The sequence below is a fragment of the Marmota monax genome, unplaced genomic scaffold (genome assembly GCF_021218885.2).
Source record: "Marmota monax isolate L192 unplaced genomic scaffold, Marmota_monax_Labrador192_F-V1.1 WCK01_AAM20220418_F8-fsc01028, whole genome shotgun sequence".
Lineage (NCBI taxonomy): Eukaryota > Metazoa > Chordata > Mammalia > Rodentia > Sciuridae > Marmota > Marmota monax.
Window position 1 is genome coordinate 25,372 of NW_026693517.1, and position 5,890 is coordinate 31,261.

The 5,890-nt window shown below is 57.3% G+C and overlaps 1 pseudogene; it reads right to left on the reverse strand.

The window, feature by feature from the left end:
* Nucleotides 1–3,169: 3,169 nt before the first annotated feature.
* On the reverse strand, nt 3,170–5,495 carry LOC124102263 (collectin-11-like; annotated as a pseudogene).
* Nucleotides 5,496–5,890: the final 395 nt, after the last annotated feature.

The window sequence follows — 5,890 nt, forward strand, 5'->3', positions numbered from 1 at the left end:
AAGACTCACTCCAAGGTTCTATATAAATGTTAATTGAAATTACAGTTGCCCTGTTTTCCAGGAGAATGTAGGTTGTTCACATGCTCCTTGCTCTGCCACCTCTCCGCCCCCCACATTTGCTCTAATTTGCAGAGTGACAAGGACTGCCCAAAATGAGGGATCGCAGCAGAATCTGGCCCACTGCCATTAACAGCGTTAAAACACTCTTTCTGTGGAGTCTGCTGATAAGTAACGTAGAACCTATAAGACATTTGCCCCCCCAAAAAACACATTTTTTTAAAATTTAATACAAAGTTACCATCAAGGGAAAACTGACGTGGAAAGCAGACCTGTTCCCCAGGCACACGAACTCATCTTGGCGTGGCACTCCACGTGAAGCACTGTCACAATGCCCAGGATGTTCCTGTGGACCTCTCTGCAAAAGGTGTGAGTCCCCAGAGATGAGTGTGGCCGGCTCTCGGGACCCCAGTAGCCAGGTGCTAAGCCCTGCTGCTTAGCACACAGTGTGCCGGTGTGCAGGGCCGCTGCCCGCACTGCCCCCTGTGCAAAGCCATGGTCCAGGACGCAGGCCCAGCAGCCTCTGTAAGAGTAGAGACAGAAACAGCTCCAGCGCTCACGGAGAGGGAAGCACTGCCTGCACCGTGCCAGGGAGGTCAGCGCTGCAGGGGGCAGAGCCGGCCAGGTCCCTGCGGCCATGCCAGGGAGGTCAGCGCTTCAGGTGGGAAAAGCCGGCCAGGTCCCTGCGGCCTCATGTGAAAGGCAAGATGTGGCTGAGGAAAAGGAAGGAGAGACACGCTCAGTGCGATCCATTCTTCAGTTTTTTAAAACTAGTGAGCACAGATGTTTAGCAGGTGTGGCGAGCAGGCCTGTGACCCCAGCTGCTCGGGAAGCTAAAGCAGGAGATCCCGAGTCCCTGCCGGCCTCACAGGGCAACTTAGTAAGACCCTGCCTGAAAACTGAAAAATACAAAAAGGCTAAAGATGTATTTTAGTGGCTGGGTTCAGTCCCCTGGGTTCAGTCCCCAGTACTACAGAGAGAGAGAAGAAATAAAATCACCTATTTTGTGTGTATACATAAGTACTTAAAAAACAAAGCCTGGGAGATGGACCCCCACCCAGAGCAGTAGACGGGGAACTGGGTACTGCACGACTGTGTCCTGTTGGGCGTGTTACGATCACACACGCACACTCATTCCCAGGGTGGAGGCCCAGGCAACACAGGCCTGTCTGGTGTCCCTTCTCAAGACTGTGCTAAGGACACTACTGTGCTAGTGGGTGGGGCTCAGTCTGTGCCGACCTGGGTAGGGATCACTGGGGCCTGCACACCTTCCTCTGTCCCCATCATCATCCCTCACAATTCACAAAGCTCACTCCAGATGGTGCAGAACACATGGCCATGTGAGAACCACTGTGTGCAAATACACCGAGCACCAGACGTGCCGGCTGGTGGTGCTGGAAGGCGGTGAGCATCAGCACAAGGGCAGGCCTCTCCCATTCAGGGTCTGGACAGAGAAGAGAGACCTGGCTGCCTCTGATGTCCCTCTCCAACAAACGAGGCAAGGGCTCCTCAAATGATCCCATTCACTTGATCCCACTTTCTGCTCCAAAAGACAGAGAGCCCCTCTTCCAACCAAAGCAGGTACCTCGCAGACCCATGATGCTGGAATGCACTTGTTCTCTAAGGCTTCCACGGAGTGTAAATAAACTCCTGTCAAGACCGGGGAAGGGTCTGAGATTCACCCCACTCAGAGGCCAGCATGTCTCCTGACCCTGTCGTGGATGCTGGCAGGAGCCGGGAGACGGCTGAGTCTCCATCACTCACAGCAAGACCAGAGGCCAGAACACCAGCACCTCTACACCAGCGTCCTGACCCCAGGTCCTGCAGGGCTCATAAAGAGGAACACACCACACCTGCACATGCAGAGGGTCATCACAGGAGACCCTTGAGCCTGGGGAACCCAAACCCTTATCGCAGGTGGTCAGAATGCTGGCTCTTTTCGCGGAGGCAGCCATGGTCTGAAGGGTGCTGGACAGTGGGCCTGAGTGAGATCCATTGTCTCTCCTCCAAGGCTGTAAGCAAGCCTGCCAGAACTTTTCACCAAGGGGTATGATGGGGAGAGAGGTATCGTCATCTCCCAAGGCAATTCTGTGCAGACACCCTTGGAAAGACAATCCAGAACAGCGGCAGTCAGGGCCTCCCTCCAGAGAGACACAGAAACCTGAGACGAGCTGGGGAGGTGCCACCATCACCCGCTCTGGGTCTGCGTGTCCGTTATTTTTTACTAGGGAGTCTGAAATACAAAAGAACCATGGGTCACTGCAACCAGCCCCCAAAGGTCACGCCCTGGCCTGGGCCCCCTGTGTGGGGGCCAGACCTGGGGATTCTCCCAACAAACAGAACTCACTGGAGACGAGGGGTGTCCCTCTCAGGCCAGGCTACAGAGGCCAGTGTTCTCTCTGCAGCTCGTCTCCTTGCTGCCCTGATGAAGCTGGTCATGTGGAGCAGCCTCTCGAGGAACGAGGATGCCTCCGCCCAGCGGCCCTCGGTCCTATGACTCCCTCGGTCCTTGGTGTGAGTGACGAGGACTCAGTGAGCTCTGCCAGAACCTCATGGGTTTACTTCTAACAGGTGGGAGACCCTGAAGCAGAGGCCCCAGCAAGGCCCTGCACAACTCCCTGGTCCAGACACACCCAAGGATTAAATGTTTCTGCCTGGGGCCACCAAGATTGGGGACAGCTTGTGATACAGCAATACATAACTGATACAGTATTGGAGGTAAGAGGACAAGATGACACCACAGGGCCATGGCAAAGCTTCAGAATTTATTCTTATCTTCCTGAAATCTGGGTTTGAAGCAAAGCAAGTGGCTTCTACTTGGATAACAAGTGCAAAGGGACCTACATTTTAGTCTAACCATGGAAACCCGGGCCCCTGGAAGCGGGCTCCCTTCCACACAGGAATGAAGAGGCCTAGGTCATTCCAGACCCACGCCCTCGTCGGCACCTACCTACTGTGATAGTGAAGGGCGGCCTTTACTATTGGACCAAGGCAAGAGCCTTCCGAGCGCCCTCCACAGTGAACGTGTGATCTGCGGCACAGCAGGGAGCCCCCAGGACACGGCTCTCCTGTTCAGCTCACTGCGTTCTCTGAGGTTCAGATGCCCCACAGCCAGGAGCCCCTGCATTCCTGGGGTGAGGGGGGGAGCATGCTGTCCCAAGAGTCCCTCCCACACCGGAGGACGCTGGCTGGGGGCACCATCCATGGGAACTGCCTGCTGACCGGGCAGCAGGACCGGGCAGGCCTGGCGGGCGCTCACACGTTCTCCTTGTCGAACTCGCACATGAAGTACATGGTGGTGTGGCAGGCCACGTCGTTCCAGCCCCCGAGGCCACCATCTCCACGCAGTCCTCCTCGTCATAGGCGTTGTTGGGCTCCCCGCTGCGCCACTTGTTGAAGGTCTGCATGGGGGACCGGTCCGAGTACACGAAGGCCCCCTCTCTCTCCAGGTCGTTGATGCCGATGAAGACGCGGGCCAGGCCCGCCTGGGCCAGGTAGGCGGCCGTGAGGCCGTTGGCGGCCTCGTCCCTGGGCATGCTCAGCGTGCCGCCCCGGCCCTGGCAGGCCAGCTGGGCGTCGGCGTACCGCTTCTCCTCCTTCACCAGCAGGTAGAGCTTGCTGTCCGGCTCCCGCACACCGGCGACAGCTGCAGGGGAGGGCAGGGCTGGAAAGTGAGCACTGCATTCCCATCAACAGGCCTCAGGCTCACGGGGACCCCAGACCACACCTGGAGCCGCAGGCGGCCGGGGCTCTGCCCCCGGGGCTGGGGGAAGGGAAGCCGGGGCCCAACATACCATTTTTTATGAATTTTAACTCCGTGGTCAGCTGCGCGACCTGGTTGTCCATCTCTCCAATGGCCTTTCTCAGCTGGCTGCACTCACAGGGGATACCTGCAGGAATCAAGCCACTGAGCAGGCGCTGGGTTCAGAAGAGGGGCGCACCCCACCCCCAATATGATCGTTCCTCGGCAGACACCAGGCAGGCCTTCGAGGCCGTGACGATGATGTCCTAAAGGCAAGACCAGGTTTGCAAGTGTCGCCTGGCAGCAGGGGAAGGCAGAAGCCGCTGGGCAGGAGGAGGAGGGGCATGGCCTCCCCAGGGAGGCTGAGGGTGGCAGTGCAGACACCAGGGCATGGGGGGAAGGAGGAAGGGAGCCGGCAGAGCCCAGGACTGCCACACGGCACCTGGAAGGAGGGCAGCCAGAGGCACGGTCTATGTCCCTCGGAGGGACCCAGGCATCTCCGCAGGATGGTGGGGCAGATGGGAGGGGACACAGAAGCCCCAGGTGAGGCATCTCCAGAGGCCTGGATGGGGAGAAGCTAGGGACCAGGAGCAGGAGGCTGGCGGGAGGCCTTCAGGACCCTCCTGCTCCACACAGAAGGCCAAGGTGTAAATGGGGGAGGGGGCTTCACAGAGAGGAAGAGCCAGCTGCCATGGGGCAGGAGGGGACAGGACCCAGCACAGATGGAAAAGCACCCATGTGAAGCAGCAGCAGTAAGCATCAGCCCTCCTCAGCCTTCCAGGTGGTGGGGAACCCTGGCCGCACGCAGCCCAAGCTGCATCCTGCTGTCCTCTCCACCTCACGTGTGAGCTGAGAGGGAGGCCACGCACAGCGGCCTGCCGGGATGTAGCCCAGGCAGGGAGAGGGGCTGCGGCAGAGCCATGTGGCTCTGGGGGGACAGAGAATGGGCAGGAAGCTCCAGCAGGCACTCCACAGGGCTGGATGACGTGCCCCTGAGCTTGCCTAGACGTCCCTGGTGGCCCCCAAGGTGAGGACACTGGGGACCGCTGCTGGGGTGCCTGGGGCATTAGGGTGTGCACCTCTGAGGGGGAGATCCTGGAGCACCCCGAGAGAGATGGAAACCCAGGAGCACAAGCTGTGGGGCGGGCAGGCCTGAGCCTCGCCATGCAGGGGTCAGAGGGACGGCAGGCCCAGGAAGGGCACCGAGACATCAGGTGAGGGACGCTGGAAACTTCCACCAGAGGGACTAGTGAGCAACCACCTCCCAGTGTCATGGATGCCCTGCCTCCCAGCCCCCGCGGTGTCACTCACGCTTCACAGTGTTAAAGTACGATTTTAAGACATTTTATTAAAAATCCTTGGGCTGCTCTGGACTGGGCAAAGGGGAGGCGGGGAGGGGTCATGAGGGTAGGAAAGATGGTGCAATGAGGTGGACGTCATCACCCTAGGTACATGTATGATTCCACAAGTGGTGCATCTTTACACCATGTACAACCCGAGAATTGAAATGTTGCGCTCCACGTGTGTACAATGAATTGGAATGCATTCTGCTGTCGTGTACAATTAAGTAGAACAAATAGAAATAATAAAAAAAAAAAAAATCCTCAGGCCGCTATGCCATACCTGGCTCTCCGTTAGGGCCAGGGGGTCCCATATCACCAGAATCTCCTTTTTGACCTGGAAAAGAATAGCAGAGTCAAGGTCACCACTCAGAGCTGATGTGTTGTCCAAAGACCAGATCTCAGTAAAACAGCCATTTAGTGCATAATATCTTTATTGCTTTGAAGAGGTTTGCTCTCCCTTGCAGGGGACCAGCCACGTGGGAGGAACCATAGCAAATACTGGGTCAGTGGTCGCTGTTTTAACTTCATTCTGCTGTTCTCAGAGAACAGAAATCTTATTCTATTTTGTTATTGACAACATCAGAGGCCTATGAGAAATTCAGGCCATCCACGTGTTGAGCACATGAGTAAGGACAGAGGAGAAGGGAGAATACAAACACCTTCCTGAAATCCCGGGGGCCACACTCCATGGGCCCCGCTGGAGACCTCCGTCTGCTCCCTCACCGGATGTGGGCACCTTTTGTTGTCT